This window comes from Camelus bactrianus, chromosome 4 (assembly GCF_048773025.1).
Source record: "Camelus bactrianus isolate YW-2024 breed Bactrian camel chromosome 4, ASM4877302v1, whole genome shotgun sequence".
NCBI lineage: Eukaryota > Metazoa > Chordata > Mammalia > Artiodactyla > Camelidae > Camelus > Camelus bactrianus.
Window position 1 is genome coordinate 14,972,518 of NC_133542.1, and position 21,596 is coordinate 14,994,113.

The window sequence follows — 21,596 nt, forward strand, 5'->3', positions numbered from 1 at the left end:
GTGTGATGAAGCTGGTTCAGTTTGAATCTGGGATGAGAGCAAGATGAAGAGTTCTGGAGATTGCACAACAATAAGGATGTGCTGCACTTATGCTATTGAATTGGGAATACTAAAAATTATTAAGATAGGAAATTTTATTTGACCACAATGTTACCACAATTAAAAACAAAAATAGCTTAAGGGAAACAACAGAAAATAGGTGAAATCATTAAGTTATATGGATAATCAGTCTGATAGGTATCTTCATTTTATCCTTTATTATTTTGAATTTCAAGCTTGAGCTTAACTTCACATAGTTACTTGGCATTAAATGAGCCCCCTCATCATAATGTGTACCCCAGTACTACTAAGGCACCTGGAAAGAAATTAGTTATCCTTAAACCAAAAAATATTCCCGAGAAACCTCTATCTTTACCAAGATATTCTTATTCTGTGAAGATTGATGGATTTCTTTATATTAGTTTTCTATGCTGTGTAACAAATCATCACAGACTCGGTGACTTCAAACAATATGCATTTATTATCTCTGAGACTCTCTGGGTGAGTATCTGGGCACAGCTTAGTTGGGTCCTCTGCAAGGCTGTAATCAAGATAGCAGCCAGGACTGGGTTCTTATTTGGAGGATCTATACGGAAAGATGAACTCTCAAGATCACTCAGGTCGTTAGCAAAATTCATTTCCTTGTGACCCTATGACTCATATAAGCTTGCTTCTTCCAAGTCAGAAAGAAAAGCAAGATGGGTAGCAAGATAGTCTTATGTAGCATGCCTTACTCAGGGGAGTGACATCTTATCTATCACTTTGTCATATTCTGTTGTTAGAAGCAAGTCACACATCTCCCTCAAAATCAAGGGAGTGGTGGTGGGGGATAATAAAAAGGCAAGAACACAGCAGTTGAAGATGTGAAGTCTGTTCATCACATTTCTCTACCCGTGTTTTTCTCTCATATTGTTGACATAGGGTAAAGAGTATTCCTATGACTAATGCCTCTTGGTTAGATTGAAAGGTGGCTACTACTGATCTCTTGCTGACTTTGGAGATTTAAGCATGTGCATTTCCTTGTTTCCCTTTCAGTGTACAACATTTTAAAACTCTCCTTCTGAAGTTTGGGCCTTTGAATAATCCACAACGCTGCTGCTTCTTGTCCTTAGCAGTCTACATTAAACACAGAATGCTCGTTAGAAAACTAATGCTCTGTTGTCCCCCCTTTCAGCTTTCCACATCAGATAACAAACTATAATTTCTAATACAATTTGACATTAATTAATAGGCTGGACTTTAATGTTTTCCTTGAAATAATTAGGGATTAAAATTTTTAATTTAAATTTTTTCTCTCATTATATCACCAGTGCGTCAGTTCCTTGGAACCAACTGGCACCCAAAGGGCTAGCAAGTTTTTTTTTTTTCCTTTTCTCTTCTGACAGTCCTCGCTGACACCTTTAAAACTGAAGAAACGTCTCACCAGCGTAGACACATACAGTCACAAACGTTAGGGAGTCTTCCTAGTTCTTTGGTCTTGCACCTCCTGGGTTGAAATCTCCCAGATTTATGAAAAAGTTTAATCTCTTATGAGTCAGTTTGATTTCTCTTACCATTTAATTCCTTCTTCATAGGTTTCTAAACAAATACAGTATGTTGCCACTCAACAGAAATGTGTATTTATGACAACTTTTTGGTAAGCTCAGAAAAGGCCTATTGTGTTTTCCCAAATATTCTTAGTAAGTTCTCTGGGGAGAAAATCAAGTCTTTACATTTCTTCTCTGATGTGTACTTACTACAGGCTTCTACCACCAGACATTGCTGGACCGTTTAAAATGCAATAGTTAAGGTGACTATATACCTTCTTGCAGCTCCAACTCAAAAGATTAGTTCTAATATATTTGCTCTCTAATCCAGAACACTTTTTTTTAAATAAAGGCATCCTATCTATTTCTAATTAGAATGTTACCAGAATCAATTACTTTTTAAACTTAACCTTCAAAAAAATCAGATTAGGCTTTTAAAACAACATGATGAAAATCACTTTGTCATCCAGATTATCAGTGCTGAGGACCACACTCTCGGTAGAAGTGATCCCCTTGTGTGTTCTTTTAACTCAGAAATTAATCTGTTTTATTTTCATGATAGAAGATGTGAGTTTTGTCAATTTCTGATTTCCTTCTGTTTCTTACTTCCACAGGATCTTGATAAAATTTTCACATGGAGCTTCAACATAATGCTTGCCTCTGGTTCGTATGCATCATTTGTTTTAAGAGGTGAGGCTATAAAAAGTAGTATTACTTGTTTTCTATTGAGTGACTACTAAAGGTTGATCATACTACATCACAGACATGTTGTTTCATTTCACCTGAGAAGGGGTGTGGATTTTATGGGCTAGATATTTTTTAATTACTTTAATAGTTAAGAAAGGGAGGTTCTAAGATTTTAGGAAATCTATGGAAGATTATATGATTATTTACGTAGTGGTGTTGGGATTTGAATCTAAATCTATCTAACCCCATACTTTAGTGACATAGGCTCAACTGTAAGTGGGCAACAGACTGAGAGGGGATGGCAGCAGAGCAGGCCGTGCACAGGAGAGAGGGTGTAAAATAGAATGCAGCCCTTCCAACAGACATGTCACCACAAGATTATTGAACCATTTCAGATAGTCCACTGGTCACTTTATAGGCATCACTGCATGAGCTCAGCCTCACATGTACCCTCCTTATCCTATCTGCAAGGCAGGTGGCAGCTGCCTACACAAAACACAAGGGGAGCAATCTGGAGACATACTCCGTAGATACGGCTTTAACAAGGTCAGATCAGCTCCCACCCACCTCTGTTCTCTACAACTTAAATCCTCCTGAATTTAAAGCCTCTTTATTTTCAAACAACTTGCTGTTTTAACTTGATTTGATTTTCTAATACCTTGATCTTCTAAGCCACATGATAAAGAAGAGAAGCAACCATAAAATAGAACAGCTGGTTCTGATACAATTGACCAGCACTGTGTAACGGACAGGCTGAAAATTAAGAGTGAACGGAGTTGAGTATTTTGTGTCCTAAGCCATAGATTTATATAAAAATTTTAACTTTATATTTCACGTCAGCTAAACAATTCCTTATGCACTGAGGAAAAACTGTGTGTGGGTGTTCATAGGGGGACAGGTGTGAAATTACATTTCTGAGAGCTCACTGTTCAAGAGAAACTGTACATCTACTGTAGCAATTAATTTCACACTAACTCTACAAGACATTTAATATCGGCCCCATTTTATAGAAAATGATACTGATATTCAGGGAAGTTAAATGCATGTTCCAGGCCACAGAAGTGGTAAGTAAGCATATCTCTTTCCAAATTCTGTAGTCTTTTCCTGTCAGATATTAACCAGTTGTGATCATATCTGCAGTATTAAAATCAGGTCTTAACACAAGTTCCTTCAAACTTGCAGACAGATATATCTGTCTAAAACACTATGTAAAATTAAATGTACACTTCCAAGGAGACTCTACTCAACTTAGACTTACCAGTTAGTATGCAATTTCAACCTAATTAAAATATGTTGTCATGCAAGTAGAATAACATTTTAATAATTTATTAATAATTATCTTTAATATTTTATCTCTCTTGAGGATACTTCTACTAGGTGATTAGAAGTTAAAGTTTTTAAAGGTTAGGTGCTATTAAGAGATACACATGTAAAACTGGAACTACCTCAAAACCCCTGAGCATCTGTAACCGGGACAGATGTCACCCCAAGGTGATAACCCATTTCATACAGACCATTTGTCATGTCATAGGCATCGGCATATAATCCAGCATCACATTTATCCTCCCCCAATTACATCTGGAGTGTTTGGAGTAGGGTATCTTTAAAGCTGCCACAACGCCAGCTTCCTTTTGGTCACAAATATTCACTTCATTTCCCCATGCGAAAAATTCTCAATTCTTCTCCAAAACATACCCCTAGTCCCATTTTTTACATGACATCAGTGTCAGCCGAGTCCAGATATAATGTCTGTGGAGCAAGATAAATCGTCCGCACGTCTCCCATCCCATGCACCCAACATACAATGGTGGAACAAGGGCAGGATAGCCACAGTAAACACTTCTAACTCAGAATGGAAAGAGGAGGAGGCAAATAGCAGTCACTAGTCTACAGAAATTACAAGATCCTAATGATCCAATAATGCCAAAATCCTGTACCCTGGGGACAGAAAATGTTCCTTGACTAAAGCTTCAGTTCAGTTCAGTCAAGTGATCTCCATAGCTTTTTGACTCCACTCTCTGGGAATTTCTCCTTTGCATCACTCTCTTTGGCCATTTTTTGAAAGGGCATAGAGCAGATTGCTTGGTTAGCTTTTCTTGCTGAGTGTCTTTTAGCATCTCTGAAACCTCATAGTCTTTTAATGCAGGCAGGAGGCACCTTTGCCAGTACAACTCTCTGGAAACAATCTAAATTTCTATGTATTTGAGTCTAGTCAACTCCATGTGTCAAATGTCACCCCCAAAATTATTTTATAAAATACCCCTCTCTCTCCTTAGTTACTAGTGGTTTGTGTACATCATGATTCTATGGGTTTATGAGCCTAAGTTTTCTAGGAGTCTTATTTGGCTTAGAAAATCTACTAGATGTGTCTTACTCCTTTCAGAGATTCTAACAAAGAATGTCGCAGCCATGAGCTTGGTTTGGTCTTTGGTCTGAGGTGATGTCTTACTGTAACACTCAGAGTAATTGTCTTTTTTCTGAGGTTGTTTTCCAATAGACTGTCAAAGAAAAATTACACTGGACACAGTTAAACAGATAAGTAAGACTTAGTTAAGATTATTATAACAGAGGAAAGAGATTGAACTCAAGATGAATGTCTTTTTAAGTGCTAGGGCGAGTGATCTAGTGGAAAAAGTACTGGAAAACGTTAGGGAAGGAGATTGGTCAACAGGCTATGTCATCACATTGAGTTGTTCGTGAGTTTGCAGATGTTTTTCTCTATGATTAGGCCATCTGTGTTTGCTAATTGATGCCTGTTGAGGAAACTAGGGTCCTCCTCTCCCATAGAGAGTGCGAGGTAGGAGCACTATCTTCCTTGATGACTGTATTTCAAAGAGATGACTCCCAGGTCTTAAGAAAGACCTTTCTGGATTGTAAACCTGCCAAGAGGCTAGGAGAATATTTATATCTCAAAAGGGCAGAGAAGGAAGTTTGTTCCAAAGTAAAATGTCCTAAGAAAAGGAGGCAAGGGACCTACAGTCATGAAGAAATCACTCTAAAGTTTAGTCAACCTGAGGGGAAGATTGAGGCTGTCCTGGTTGGGATTCACCATTGATTTGAAAACAAACACTTCCTTTCTTCAGCCATGCAATCTCTGAGCTTTCTAGTCTCTTTAAGTTTTACTTGCAAACTGACAAGTTATTTTGTTTGTTGTTTAATGAGCTCATCACTTTCTTGTAGTAGCTTAAGAAATTAACGTACCTCAAAATTTTATCTTTTAAATAACTGTAACTAAAATTTTACCAAATGTCTTGCCACTATTACATGGATCATTTTCAGCTTACCAAGAGTCTCTTTGCTCTCTACCACCTAATCCAAAATAAAACAGCACATGTTTTAGTTTTTCCAATTTGTCTGTTTTGTTTTGTCTTATGGTATAATCTCATCACCAATTTTTCATAGTCAGATTTTCCTACATAAAGTCTCAGTGGGATACAACATTAAGCGTTTTTCTTGCCATGGTCTTTGGCTCTGCTTGGGTCAGTTTGTGGGCTCAGCTAAAGGGTATTAAGATACCGGGGGTGGGGGGGAAGGGTATAGCTCAGTGGCAGAGTGCCTGCTTAGTATGTAAGAGGTCCTGGGTTCAATCCCCAGTACCTCATTAAATAAATAAATCTATTTACCTCCATATTTTAAGCCTCTTATGACATTAAGTCACTAACACAGTATTTATTTGCCAAAGCAAGTTACATGGACAAACCTAAAGTCAAGGGGAAAGGAGGCACATTCTCTCCAGTATGGATAAAGGGAAAAGGAAGTGAATGAACATAAACAAGGACTTAATCTATAGCAGTTACTTTTCTTTCATCTTCTTGTAGTTCAGTTTTTAAATGGGAGGAAACTGTATGTTTCACAGGGCTGCTGAAGGGACTGTACAAAATAGCATATGTGAAACATCTAATAAGGACACTGGCATAACTAGAAATGTCTTAAATTTTAGTTTTTTTGTACCAAGTTAAAATGTCATTCATCAAGGAAAAATTGGATGATTTACATCTCAAATTTACACATACAACATTTTTTCTTTAACTTGTGTCTCCCTTTTCCCTCTCATAATTTGCTTTAGTAAATTTGTCAAACTGTTTTAGTCTGAAATAATGTATAGTTTGTATCTGTTAAAATTTTATTAGAATATCTTCAGATATTCTAAATCTATTCTGACTTATTTACAACCTAAGATCCAGAACGAGACTTTTTTTCTCCTCTCAGAATGTATTTAGAAGAATGGCTGGAGAAGAGCCTTTTGTGGGTCCAAGTGTCAGTACAGTCTTGACGAATAATCTCACCAATAATTTTTTTTAACTAAAAATAAAATTTTATTTCACAAATATCAAATATGGAGAAAAACAGCAGTCTTGAAATATCAAGTGTTGACAAGAGCTTGGAGAAATAAGAACTTGCATGCACTGTCCTTTCCTGGTTCTGCAGCTTGCATACGGCAGATCCTGGGAATTCTCAGCCTCACAGTGAGTCAATTCCTATACTAAATTTCCCCTTACGCATGTTTATTTATATATCCAATTGGCCCTTTCTCTCTGGAGAACTCTAACTAGTGCTCTTCCTGACATTTCAGAGGGGTTCTTCCCGTTCTCCAAAAACCTTCTTCCTGGAGACGGCAGTCCCCAACTGTGTAGAAAAATACTCTGATCCTTAAACATGACTGTTCTACAACACAGAAATACTGTTGTTTGCATTGCAGCAAAAAAAGAAAAAAACCCACAGAGATTGATCCTTCCAACGTTCATTGTGGTAAGATTTACGAACTCTAATGTTCAGAAGGATCATTTGACAGGGTTTTTAAAATACAGAGTCCCAGGTCCTAGTACCAGAGAATGTGATTTTATTAAGCTTATAAAGAGGTCGAAGGGTATTAATTTTTAGCAGGAACACTCAAGTGTTTCTGATGCAGATATTCATTGTAGCATCTGGAGAGACTTTTTAGGTGATCTTAGGTTCTTCTACATACCCTGGCTTAGATGTTAATTCTCTGAGATCTTTTCTGACTATCTTTTATACATAGGATCCTTTGCTGTTTTTGAAACCTGTACTTTATTAGTTAATTTGTAATTTTACGGTTATTTTCTGATTCAGTTGTTTGCTGTTTGGGGTAATAGGCTGTAATTTTTGCAAGAGTAGGGACCAGCCTGCTACTTGTACCAATTTTCACCCAACATCCAGCATTATGTCTAGTACAAGATAGTATCAATAAATGTTTGTTCAGTAGCTGTATAACAAGGTTTCCAGGAATATTCAGTTCCTGTTTTTTTCCCAAGGAACCTTCCCCAAGGAATCTGTATCTAAAATACCAAAAACAGTGCCAGGCATGGACCTGACATTTAGTAAATACGTGTTTAATGAATGATCTCTGTTGAAGATGTTAGTATAGCATTATGAGCTTTCTAGAGATCTAGGTGATCATGTACCTCTAGTCATGGTTTAATTTTAAAAGCCATCTATGGTAGGCAGAATACTGCCCCCATTCCAACATGCCCATGTATTAATCCCCAGAATCTGTGAATATCTTCCATAGCAAGCATGGGAGGGTGGATTAGGTTGCAAATGGAATTAAGGTTGCTAATAAGGTAACCTTAGGTAAAGAGGTTACCCTAAATTTTTCCTGGTGGGCCCAATGTAATCACAAGTATGTGGGGAGAAGAGAGGCAGAAGAGTCATGACCAGAGAGATGGAACTGTGAGAAGGACTATCAGCTATTGGTGACTTTGGAGACAGAAGGGGGATAGAAGTCAAGGAATTTGAGCGACCTCTAGAAGTTGGAAAAGGCAAGAAAATGGAGGATTCTCCCCAGAGCCTCCAGAAAGGAACACAGTGCTCCCAATACCTTAATTTTAGCTCAGTGAGACTTAGTTTGGATTTTGGGACTCCCAAATTGTATTATAACATATTAGTGGAGTTTCAAGCTATTAAGGTTGCATTAATTTGTTGCAGTAGCAAAAGGAAATAAATACACTGTCCAACAACTTTAAGGATTTATAGAATATACAGGGGCAAATAAGAAGAGTAGAGAATGAAGAAGCAAACACTAACCAAGAGGATTAACATAATTAGCATAAATCTTTCCGGTAATTAAGTAAACATGAAAATTACTTAAGATATTTGGATTTCTTTATCATAAAGAAACAACAGCCAACTCTCTTTAGTAATTAGTTCAAAAGGAATTTTAAAATTGCAGGTATTAAATTGTAAAATAAAATATTTTACAATTTTACATATGTAGTCTATCTGAAAGCTATGACAACATTAACTGTAGACACTAGGGCAGTGGTGCTTGGGTTTTGGACAAAAGATCAAGGTCCAAAATCTGAATATCAGAGAGACCAGAAATAAAGTTTGGAAAAAAAATTATGTAGGTAAATCTGACATGCTATTCTTAGATAGTTGTGAATCAGTAATAAGACATTGAGAGGTATAGGTGATACCTTTTGAAATTAGAGTCATAAAAATGAACCTAATGCCTCTCATTTTAAAAAGAATACAATAAATGGTAATTCAATCAAGATGAGTCTTTAAGGAGCTAAGCTAATGTGGTCCAAGGAGGAGGCCTCATTGTGGTCAAAAATAGAAGGTAACATTTCTGATACCGAGATGAAATGCTTGTCATCTTGATAATCTTTGCTGATATTAGTTCTTTTAGTTGGGCATTTAATTACAGAGAGACGACGGTGACATCCTCTGTTGAATTATTGGGTTAGGTTTCCTTTCTCCGTTCTCACGTGACACTGCTCACGCTGCTTTTATGCTGTAAGTTTTGATTACTTGATACATGTCTGATTTCTTCACAAAGGCACCATTTCCTTGAGTAAAGCATCAAGCTTCTGATCTTTATATCTAATTGTACTGCTAGTGATAAATACCTAGTGAGTGAATGAATCCACTTTCATAAGAGAATTGAAAACCTTGAGTCACACAAACTTACCTAAAGTAGAAAGGCGATACAGTATGTATTACATTGTTTTTGTTTAATTGTTGTTGTTTAATCAACACATCACATACTTTTGTATGTATCTGAGTCAGGTAGCAAGGTTTATTTTAATAAGAATTTTTGAATGATGAAGTTACAACATTTAGAGTGTTTTTCCCTTGAAGTTTATTTTATGCAGATACTAGCTTTTATAGTTCATTGTGTCTACCCCTTTAGAGAGGTTCACAGAATTTCCTTTTGATTCTAACTGTGAAATATTCTTCAGCTAATTATTATTAAATTAAATGCCATTTTCCCCTAATATGTCTCAGTGGAAACTAGAAATATTTTCACCATTGGCTCAAAAAGTTAGTGAATCAGGGCTTTAAAAGGGCAGAGATGCACAGATGCACAATAAAAGTTGAAAGAGCAGGACCTGACATTTCTGGGACACCCTTAGTGAGTATTAAATCGAATTCTAAACCTAGTACTAATTCTTGTTCAGTGTTGCCTTCTCTGTTGTGACTGGTGACTCAGCAGAGCTCTCAGCTTCTCTTCATTCTGAGCGATGCTGAAGTCTGATGTTACTGACATCCACTCTCCCTGTTTACTCTTAAAACTGTTCCAAATATTTTAGAGACTGAATTAGATTGTCCAGGAAGTAATCTCATTGCTGCAGACTCTTGCATATCCAAAAAGTCCAAGCACAGGTTAATAAAGCACAAACATAATTTTAAAATGTTTTGTTTGATTTTATAAGATGGAGGTAAAGCAAGGGTAGAGAAAATTTGAGGGAACTGAACAAATTATACAGAAAGATTTCATTATCTCCAAACTAAAAGATTCTTCATATTTACACTAAAATACACAGAATAAAAATGAGGCTGAGTACAGTTAAACATTTATGGCCTTCTTTTTTCTAAAATATTTCATAAAATTTGGAAATCTGAACACCTGACACTCAATCTTTCCCTAATAAATTACGAAAATGTCTTAGTGCTTTCCCTCTTCAGACTTTACACTGCTTAGGAGCAACCTTTGGAAGTTGTTTTGATATTTACTATAAAGACATTTGAATGCATTATTTTTTTTAACTTATACTTCTGTCTCTGGTTAAAGAGTCTTGGGAAAAATTTCTCTTAGTGCCTTGAGTCAGGAATGCACATATATGCGTGTGAGTGTGTGTGTGTGTGTGTGTGTGTATAGTCGATCAGTCCATGCTGTTATGGAACTTGTAAATCATGTGAGACTTTGTGTTATGCTGCTTTTTCATGTTTACTTCCAGAAAGCTCAGAGCAAAATGTGTGGTTCATATCCATTAAGTACACTAGGTGTCATAGGATGAGGTTTCCTGCCTCGTTTCTTACCAAAGAAAATTTTAAAGGAAATAAAGAAGTGAACTGGTCAAGTGTTTCCTTAACTATACACTGATAAATAGAGATGAAAAAGTAGACTCTTTACAACCAGTGAAGAAATGTCCTCCAAAGTTCGTTTGGCAGATGCCGCCCAAGGCTTTACTTACACTCCTTCTAGTGATGAGAATTTCAGGAAAAGTATTTCACTTTAGTATGCATAAAAATTCAGCTCTTTTCAATCCTTACATCAAAATTCATTGAAAATGCAAAGCCTGCCATTTGAAGCTTTGAGTATTTGGAATACCTTGTATTTTCTTTTTTTCCCAGTTAATCAACTATGATTATTTTTGAGGTATAAGTGATCATTTCCAAAGTAGACCTATTTTGGGATATATGAACATTGAAAAAGTTAAAGACAAGACAAAAAAGTATGAATTAATACACATAGGAAATTTTCTGATGAGCTTGTTATAATTTTCAAAGGAAAAGAACAGCTATAGGAATAGTATGGACCATCTTAGTAAAACATAGAAGATGCCATAATCAAAGCACAGTGAAAGGAATGCTAGCATATAAACTGGCATTTGTTAAAATGAAGTGTTGGCAGATACTTAATGTATGGTAAGTAGTAGATGCTTTTGGGAGAATTGAGCTTAGCTCTGTTTCTTGGCTAAAATAATTTTACAAAAATAGTTGGTAGTTACCACATAACATATAGGCTTACATGGTTTGCTGAACTGATTTCAGGTTTAACCCATTTGTTTTTAAGGGTTTTATCTTACAGACTTAGAATTTTACAAAGAACTTAGCACTCAAAGCCGAACAGGTTAGTGATATGCAGGATACACAGACGTTTCCAGATATGCACATTTGCGGACAATAATTTCTGTATTTGCTTCAAATAGGAAATTTCATCAGCTGATGCTCAGGCTGCTTACATGACTTGGTCACCCAGAGTGGACTGTGGTATAGGTGTTATGCTTTGGATCTGTTTTCAAAGTAAATGGACATTTCTATCTGTGATAGCTTATAAAGTTAAAAAATGTATATCTCAAGATTTGCAAATATAATAATACTGAAATACGTATTTTACAATATGAAGTCTGTGGTGTATGTCAGGCTATTACTGAATTCTGGCAGGGATGGCCACGTCTTTTGCAAGGAAAGTTTGCCTAATGCTTGGTGGTTTTATCCATATATTCCCCAAGGAACTGCCACAGGGTAGGAGACTTGCTGAGAGAACAATGGGAATCAGGGAAGTGAATTACAGGTGATGGTGATTATGGACTCCTAGAGTAGTTGTTCTATAAAGAAGAAGCTTAAAAGAATAATCATCATGATTGTCATCTAGGTGGTCTGTTGTTATCTCATCTATACATAATTTGTCATTGGGTTTTGTCACTGGATCACTGAGTTATCCTCTTTGCAGCCATGTGCCCCTCGGTAGGGAGAATTTCTCTAATACTGAGGAGTTTTGAAATAAGCTGGGATTGAAAGGAAGGAAGGAAGTGAGCTAGGGCATGGCTAAACTCATTAAAGTAAAACAGAGATCACAATATTTACACTTTGGTTTATTTTGTCCATTCAGGATAAAAAAAGTAGGGATGTTTTAAGATATTCTGTCAACCTCAAGTGAAAAACAGAAACATGAGGTGTCAGAGCCATAAAGACATTTATCTAGGACTTTTACTCTCCATCACCCCTGCCCTTGGTGATCTCACACAGGCCCATGGCTCTCGGTGCTTTTAATGTTCCTTTATCTCCCAGGCATGATCCTCCACGATGAGCATCAGGCTGCCTATGTAAGGTGGATGTGAAAAATGCATCTCAAATTTAGCATGCTCAAAACTGCACGACGTCTTCCTTCAGTCCTGTCACCAGCTCTAAATTACTCCTTCCTCTCGGTTTTATGCTCTTAGTTAAATTGCACAATCAGGTACACACTGTTCAAGCCAGAATATTACAGTCATCCTGTATCCTTCCCTCTTCCTCAAGAACAGTATTTGTCCTGATCATTCCCTTTTACTTCATTGAGACCAGCAACGACTCTTACCTGACTGTAATAAAATCCCACCAACCTCCTTATATTCTTCAATGCTTCTCTCAAGTCTTTTCCCTACATAATAGCCAGAGTTATCTTGAATAGAAAACAAACCAAAAAAACCCCAAGGAAACAAAATGAAACTTAAGTATGCCACTGTCTTGCCACAATTATTTATTTTCTTATTTCAATTAGAATTCTATTCATTTTTGACAAATGTTAAGCAATGAGCTCTCTGGGGATAAAAAAAATTCTGTTTTGTAATGATTAGCTTAACCGTTTCCTTTGTTTCAAAACTCCCACCAATTTCAGGCTAGCAGTGTGAGTGATGTCACTGGGTATGGAGTTCGAAAGAGAAGTGCAGGAGCACTCCATTGCATTGCAAGGCCACCACACAGATACAATAGATGTAAAATGTCCATTATGATAATGGGAAACCACAGCAAAATATTTTCAGAAGTGGTGAGCTTTGAGTATTGATTTCCTTTCTTTCCAACTCATTTAATTATAAGTTTAAATAATTTAACTTTTAGTGTTGATTATGTTTAAGAACAAGCACACGATATTCATGAAAATTTACTTATCAGCTCCCATGAGCCAGTTTGCTCCAAGCTGAGCAGCCCCATAACCTCATTTAATGAAATCCAAGACCTCTTCTCTTTCATCTTCACTTGCCTTTGTCAGTGTTTTATAGTTCTCAGTATATAAGTCTTTCACCTCCTTGGTTAGGTTTACTCCTATATAGTTTATTTTTTTGATGTGATTTTAAAAGAGATGTGTAAACTTCTCTTTCTGATACTTCATTTAGTGTAAAGAAATACAACAGGTTTCTATATATTAATCTTGTATCGTTCTACTTCGCTGAATTCATTTATCAGTTCTAATCATTTCTGTGTGGAGTCCTTAGGGTTTTCTATATAGAATACCATGTTATCTGCATATCATGACGATTTTACCTCTTCCCTTCCAATTCAGATACCTTTTTTTTTTTATCTTTCTTGTGTGTGTGCTATGGCTAGGGCTTCTCGTATTATGTTGAATAGCTGGTGAGAGTGGGCTTGTCCTGGGTTTTTAGCAGGAAGGCGTTCAGCTTCTCACCATTTAGTATTATTTTGGCTGTGGGTTTGTCATAAATAGGTTTTATGATGCTGAGATATGTTCCCTCTATACCCACTTTGGTGAGAGTTTTTATTATGAATAGATGTTGAATTTTATCATATGCTTTTTCTGCATCTATTGAGATGATCCTGTGTTTTTTGTCTTTTCTTTATTGTTGATGTAGTGTATCATATTGATTGATTTGCATATGTTGAACCATCCATGTGACCCTGCAATGAATCCAACTTGCATATGAACCTTTTTATATGTTGTTGGATTCCACTTGCTAATATTTTGTAGAGTATTTTTGCATCTATATTCATTAAAATATCAGCCTATAATTTTCTTTTCTGGTAGTGTCTTTGGTTTGGGTACCAGGATGGTGGTGATTTCATAGAATGACTTGGGGAGTGTTCCCTCTTCATCATTTGTTCGGAAGAGTTTGAGAAGGATCAGTGTAAGTTCTTCTTTGGTAGAATTCCTTAGTGAAGCTGTCTGGTCCTGGACTTTGTTTGCAGGGAGGTTTTTTGTTGTTGTTGTTGTTCCAGATTCTATTTCACTTCTAGTGATCAGTCTGTTCAAATTATCTGTTTCTTCTTAAGTTTTGGCAAGCTGTATGTTTCTAGAAACATGTCCATTTTTCTAGGTTGTTCATTTTGTTGGCATGTAACTTCTCATATTTTCTTCTGGTATTTTGTATGTCTGCAGTATCTGTTATTTCTCCTCCTTCATCTCTCATTTTGTATATCTGGATCCTCTCTTTCTTCTTTTCTTGGTGAACCTGACCAGAGGCTTGTCAGTTTTGTTTATCATATCAAAAAACAACCCTTTTTAAATTTATTTTTTCTATTTTTTAATCTCTGTTTTATTCAGTTCCTCTCTTTATTATTGCCTTCCTTCAGCTGACTTTACCTTTTGTTTGTTCTTTTTCTTATTCTTTTAGGTAATAGGTTAGGTTGTCTGTGATTTCTCTTGATTTTTGAAGAAAGGCTATATTGCTGTAAACTTCCCTCTTAGAATTGCTTTTGTTGCATGCCACAGATTTTTCTACCATTGTGTTTTCATTTGTTTTTTCAAGTTTTTTTTTTAATTTCCTCTTTGATTTCATTTTTACCAACTGGTTTTTTAGTAGCATGTTGTTTAGTCTCCATGTAATCACTGTCTTGTGTTTGTTTCTCTTCCTGTGGATGATTTCTAGTTTCATGCCATTGTGGTCAGAAAAAGATGCCTGAATTGATTTCAAGTCTCTTAAAGTTGTTGAGGCTTGTTTTGTGTCCCAGCATGTGGTCTGTTCTAGAGAATGTTCCATGTGCACTTGAAAAAAATGTGTATTCTGGTTTTTTTTGGACATAGTGTCCTGTAGATAACAATTTTAACTGTTCTGTTTTGTCACTCAGGATCTCTGTTGCTTTATTGCTTTTCTCTCTGGAAGACCTAGCCATTGATGTCAGTGAGGTTTTAAAGTTTCCTACTATGATTACATTCCCATCAATTTCTCCCTTCATGTCTGTTAGTATTTGTTTTATATATTTAGGTGCTCTCCTATATTAGGTGCATATATGTTAAGGAGTGGGATATCATCTTTTTATATTGATCCTTTTTATCATTATATAGTATCCTTCTTTGTCCTTCTTTATCGTTTTTGTTTTAAAGTCTATTTTTTTCTGATACGAGTATTGCTACCCCCACTTTCTTGTCATTTATGTTTGCATGAAATACCTTTTTCTGTCCCCTCGCTTTCAATATATATTTGTCTCCTGCCCTAAAGTGGGTCTCCTGTAGGCAGCATATTGTACGTTCCTGTTTTATTATCTAGTCTGCCGCTCTGTGTCTTTTGATTGGAGTATTTAGTCTATTAATATTTAACAAAATTATTGTTAAATATGTATTTATTGCCATTGCAAACCTTATTTTTCCATTGATTTTGCAATTCTTCTATGTTTCTTCTTTTTGTTTTTCCTTTTGTGGTGTAATGGTTTGTTTTTGTATTATGCTTGAATTCCATTATTTTTGGTTTTCGTGAATCTACTGTATCCCTATTATGTGTAGATTGGCATGCTTTATATTATCCCATAGGTCTCTTAATATTGCTTTTTTTCCCCTTTACATTTGTCTTTCTAGCTGCTGTTCTGATTGGGTGAGTTCCATTATTCTATCTTCCAGATCACTTATTCGTTCTTCTGCATTATTCAGTTTGCTATTTATTGCCTTTAGCTCAGCTTTCAAATGAAGATGCATAATAGGGGTCCCAGAAGGAGAAGAAAGAAAAGTGGATTGAAAATGTATCTGAAGAAATTATGGCTAAAAACTTCCCAAAACTAAAGAAGGAAATAGATATCCAGCTACAGAAAGCACAGGGAGCCCCAAACAAGATAAACCATAACAGACCTACTCCAAGACATGTCAGAATTAAATGCCAAAACTTAAAGAGAAGATTCTATAGGCAGCAAGAGAAAAGCAAAGATTCAGATACAAGGGAACCCCATCAGTCTATCAGCAGATTTCCCTACAGAAATTATGCAGAACAGAAAAGAGTGACAGGATATATTCAAAGCCCTGAAAAGGAAAAACCTAAACGTAGTATACTTTACCAAGCAAGATTATCATTTAGAATAGAAAGATAAAATTAGATTTTGCTTGTCTAAGAAATTCTTTAATTGGCTCCTTTTTTAGTTTCTAGTTCCTTGTTATGGTGATCTGCATTTCTATCAATAGTCTCTCTTAACCCCTTCAGTGTTTTTATTTTCTCCTTTTTGAGCTCAGGATTTGTTTCATTGTTCTTTCAGGGGATCTTTCCTATCTTTTCAATTGAGAGTTATTCCTCTGCTTTTTCATTTTTCTTTTATTTCTCTGACTTTATGAATTTAGGAGAAACACTTATCTACTATGGTCTTGAAGGGCTGTTTTTATGTGGGGGTGCTCCTGTGTAGCTTCCTTGAGCCCAGTATATTTAGTGTGAGGGCTGTTTTTGGTATGAATGCTTGCCATGTCTTTCCTCAGGGCGTGCTGGCCCTTGTCCCCTTTAAAGGGGGTGTATTTGTTGTTGTGGTGACCCGAGCCTGCACTGGATGTTGAGAGGGGCCTCTTCTTTTCTCTGTGGTTGTCACAGCCCTGTTAGGTGAGGGTCTGTTTACCAGTTGTTGGAACAGAAGTCCCCACATCCATTTGTAAGGTTCAGTGTGAGTAGGTGGGACCTGAGCTCTCCTTCTGGGAAAGGAGCCACTGAGTGATCTTCCCCAGGCGCTGCCTGCCTGAACATGCATTTTGTGATGCCACTTGCCACCTGGTGTGTGTGCCCACAAAGATCACTGTTGCTGGCATGGACCTCAGGGGCTGCCTCCAATTAGGAGCTCCAGTAATCAGCTTGGAGGTCCCTCAGGTATGCGTAGACACTCACAAAGCCGCTGGCACAAAAACCTGCCAGAGCCCTATACCCTATGCCTGGAGACAACAGGCTTAGATGGCCCTATGGCATGCGCGATACTGGTCCCAAAATCCACGGGAGTGAGCACACACTGGAACCAAGTCCTGGTGGGATTGCTTGTAATTCGTTCAGATTTCAGCCCAGCTTCCCCAAGTGCGTGCCCATAAATGTCACAGAACCCGCTGCGGCCAGAACTCTGCCTTGTTATGAGCATGCTGACAATGAGACTGCTATGGCAGATCCATGCCTTCCTTTCCTGTGTTAACACTGGGGCATATACGGTGGCCCCGCGCTCCACCCTACATGTGCCCCCAGTTGCAGCCTGGGCCATATGCCAGGCCTTTGGGTCTGTCTTTGGGCAGCCAAACTGAATTTTCCCCCCAGGTCTGTCCACTGAAGCCTGAGAGTTTCAGCACCCAGTCACTGTGCACACCAGCCAAGTGCGTATCTTGTACTGGGAAGTGTGGTAATGCGGCCAGGACCATCTGTGCTGGTCTGTCTCTACCCTGCTCCCACACTGTCCTGTCCGGCCTCTGAAGCTCCCTATCTGTCCCAGCAGACATCCCAGCTAGTGAAGGAGGTTCCCAGGGGGAGGAAATCTTTCCTCTTTCACATCTCCCTCCCAAGAGCACAAGTCCTGCCCCAGTTCCTCTTTTTCTCCCTTTTACTTTTGTCCTACCCAGTTACATGGGGATCTTTCTTGCAGCTTTGATTATGTAAGATCTGCAAGCTTTCAGTAGGTATTCTGTGAAAACTGTTTCATGTGTAGATGTATTTTTGATGTGTCTGTGGGAGGAGGTGAGCTCCATGTCACTCTACTCCACCATCTTTCCCTCCCTTGAGTGGTTGCATTTTTGCTGAAACTGAAAAGAGCTTAGAGGACATGATTATTCCATTTATATTTATCTCAAACTTGGGATATAATTATATATATATAAAACATATATAACTTGACATTTAATCATCTGTTAGTAAGGATAAGGATACCAAATACATGAAATTACAAATCCATATATTTTTTATTCATTGTAAGAAACTCAACAATTAACAAATTCATATAGTATTACAAATACCTGACAACAGGGTGATCTGTTTTATTTCCATTATCTGAATATATTTCATCTGAGTCTTCTTAATATTAACTTTGTTTCAGATATTTACCACAAAATAATTATTCATTTGGATTAAGGAATTTTTTTTTTTTGCCTTTTTCACAATAGGAAATATACCCTTTGTAGAATATATGATGCTGCCCTGCCTCCCATCCGCAGATGTTATGTCCCCTACTGGAGGAAGGTTGCAGTAACTAGTCTCCATTGAGGAACAAAGGCCCTGACCCCCTGCCTCAAATTGGGGGCCATCCCAACTAGATTGTCTGAGGAAGTTGTTGCACCTGCATTACAGTTCAGCTAATTCCTCTACCTAATTTTGATTCTTCCCAGGGTACCTGACTTAATAAAAAGGTACTAGAATAGATTATAATTTCCTTTTCTAACAGTCTACAGCCAAAACTAAGTTAAGTTTACCTGGATAATGTAGTAAAATCCTGACCGCGTATACACTCCCCTTCCCAGTAGCCTCCCACACACATACTTCTTCGGGGATAATTGTTTTACTATTTCCCAAATTCAACATTTCCTTGATCATAGTCCAGGAACGTTCAAAGCCAGTCCTGTGTTTATCCTACACTTAGCATCTTACCAGCTCTTCTGCTTCTTTTCCTAAGCACAAATGGTGGCTGGAAACTAGCTGGGAATCCCCAGAATACCTTTAACTTGGTAGGTGTTTATTATTCTGTATTTAATACCTTTCTTTTGTCTTGCTCTGGCTCTCTCAGCTGTTTAGAATTCCCCACTATATATTAACCGCTTAAGGGGACTATTGCCTTCTTCCGAAGATAATTATAAATTTAAATGAGATAATTAGGTAAAGCACCAGGCAAAACTGTTCTGGAACATACTAGGGGCTTGATAAGGGGTATTATATAGTAGGAACTATACCTTGGTCATGTAACTTCATCTGTAAGTGGCTCATAATTCAGCAACCAAAGTCTAATAGTAAAGCCATAATCCAGGGAAAACAGTGGAGAAATGCTCAATATCGCAGTGTTAAACACTTGAAACCTGTTTTTCTTAGAAATAGATTTTATCGATTTATTTGGGGGGGGAGGAGGAATGAAATTTCCATTCTCTTCTCTCATCTTTATTTACATTTTCTTAAATTGAGATATAATTTACATATAACACTGTATAAGTTTAAGGTGTACAATGTTGATTTGATATATATTGCAATATATTTATCACTCTGGGATAGCTAGCACCTCCATTACCTCACACAATTATTTCCTTTTGTGGTGAGAACATGTAAGATCTGCCTTCTTTGCAATTTTGAAGTATGTATTTCAGCATAATTAACTATAATCACAGTGCCGTGCACAGATCTTCAGAACTACTACTGATTCTTACTGCAAGTTTATATCCTTTGAACTAAGTCTCAATTCCCCCAACCCCCAGCCTCGGTAACCACCCACCATACTACTCTTTGTGTCTAAGAGTCCAGCTTTTTTAGATTCCACGTATAAGTGATAACATATGGCATTCATTTACTCAGTCCTAATATACATAAAATGGTGTCAGAATTATATAAACTACATTCACAGGTTTCTGGTATTATGGAATTTAACTTTGATACATTCCAAAAGTACTGAGAATCAACAATGTGCCAGGAAACATTCTAAGCCCATTAACATTTGTTATCTCCTATAAACGTGTATAACCATCTTGTATCTTGAAGAATTTCTGTTGTTCTTCCTAGTTTTCAGATAAATTGAGACGCGAAGAGTCTAAGAAAGACTCACATGCACACAACTGAAAGTAGATACAAGATTCAAACTTAAGTCTTGCTAACTCCAAATCCTCTTCTGTTTTCAATAACTGTCACACCCACTTATATTTAAGTGTGATAGCAATCATAATTTTAAAAGGTGTGCAAAATCACAAGAATGTACGTAAACATCAGTAACTGAGTCAGTATCTATGTACTAATCACATTACCCCTCTGTCGCCTTCCCTTTTAGTAGTAATGTTTTCTAGGTCACAGTGACAGCCCTAAAGTTTTAGATAATAAGGTTATGTGGGTTTCAAAGTAGAAAACCTCTAAACAGAAAACAAAATATTAAACAAAAATTAATCCTGGACTTTGAATTTCTAATCACAAATTTGGTTACTTTTTCAGATTTTAGTTTAATATGCTTCAAAAGACTTGGTGACTACAATATGACATGAATACGTTTAAAACAGATTATCTTTTTGGATTTAAAAATGAAACAAGTGTAAATATTTAATATACCTTTGAGCAGCTTTTATGTCATGGGTGCCATCCAAGTATGTACATAATAAAAAATTAAGAAATCATGCTGAGATGCAATACACAGAATATGTGTTAGGAGAGAATTAAATATGGCAGAATATTAACAAGTCAAAGACAAACATATTTTCAGTTCCAAAATGATCATGAAGGTCAGTAAGTTTGGAACCCCTCTTTTTGCAGAGATTTTATAATCAAAGGTTATAACCTATTTGTCTTCAATTCTATTAAAAATAAATTGTTCTTTTGTTATGCCTTCCCCAACCCATGGTTACAAAAATAGCTATCCTAATTAGAACCAAGTAATAGTAACAACAGAGTTTTATACTTATGTGACATTTAATAGTAGAGGGATGCGTAAATTAAAAACGAAAATGCTTGTGAGATACTGGGCTATTTTATACATTATATTATTAGATTTTTCCAACAAAAATGAAAGGAACTGCTATCAGATTATCTATTTTATTTCCTCCTTTTTCTAGACATCCCCCTTGTCCACATTTTAAGCCTCTCTTGTGGTGAGGATTAGTCATGTGGCTTGCCAGTGAGCAAAAGGAATGTGCTTCTTTACTAGGTCTGGCTCAGAAGCACCTTATCTGCTGACCCTCATGGCACTTTTCCATGGAAACTATGTACTAAACAACCCCGAAAGAGCTACATATTAAAAACAGTGAAGCCCTTAGATGGAAAGAATCAAGATCTCTCAGTCTTAGCAGAGGATAAGGTTAACTCCCCACCAGTTTGAATTTGATATTGTATGAGAAATCAGGTATGATTCTAATAAGCCTTTGAAATTTGAGGACTTCATATAGCAGCTACTGTTACCCTAATAACACTATCATTCTCATTTTAACAGCTATAAAAATTTAAAACCAGATCACAGATAATCTTTTAACCTTTGTAGATTCTACCAGATATTCTCCTTGGACTAACAAGTAAGAAAATGTCCTTCTTTTGTCTTCCATTCGCCATCCTGGATAAAATAAGGCATTAACTTACTTTCTATAGGCCTGTCATTTTAAGCTTCTCTGTGTGTGCATACATTGATGTGTTGTGTGGTTATTTTTATTTATTTTGGTCACTATAGATATACACAGCTCATAACACAGATAGTTATTAACTGTACCCCAATATTTTTCTC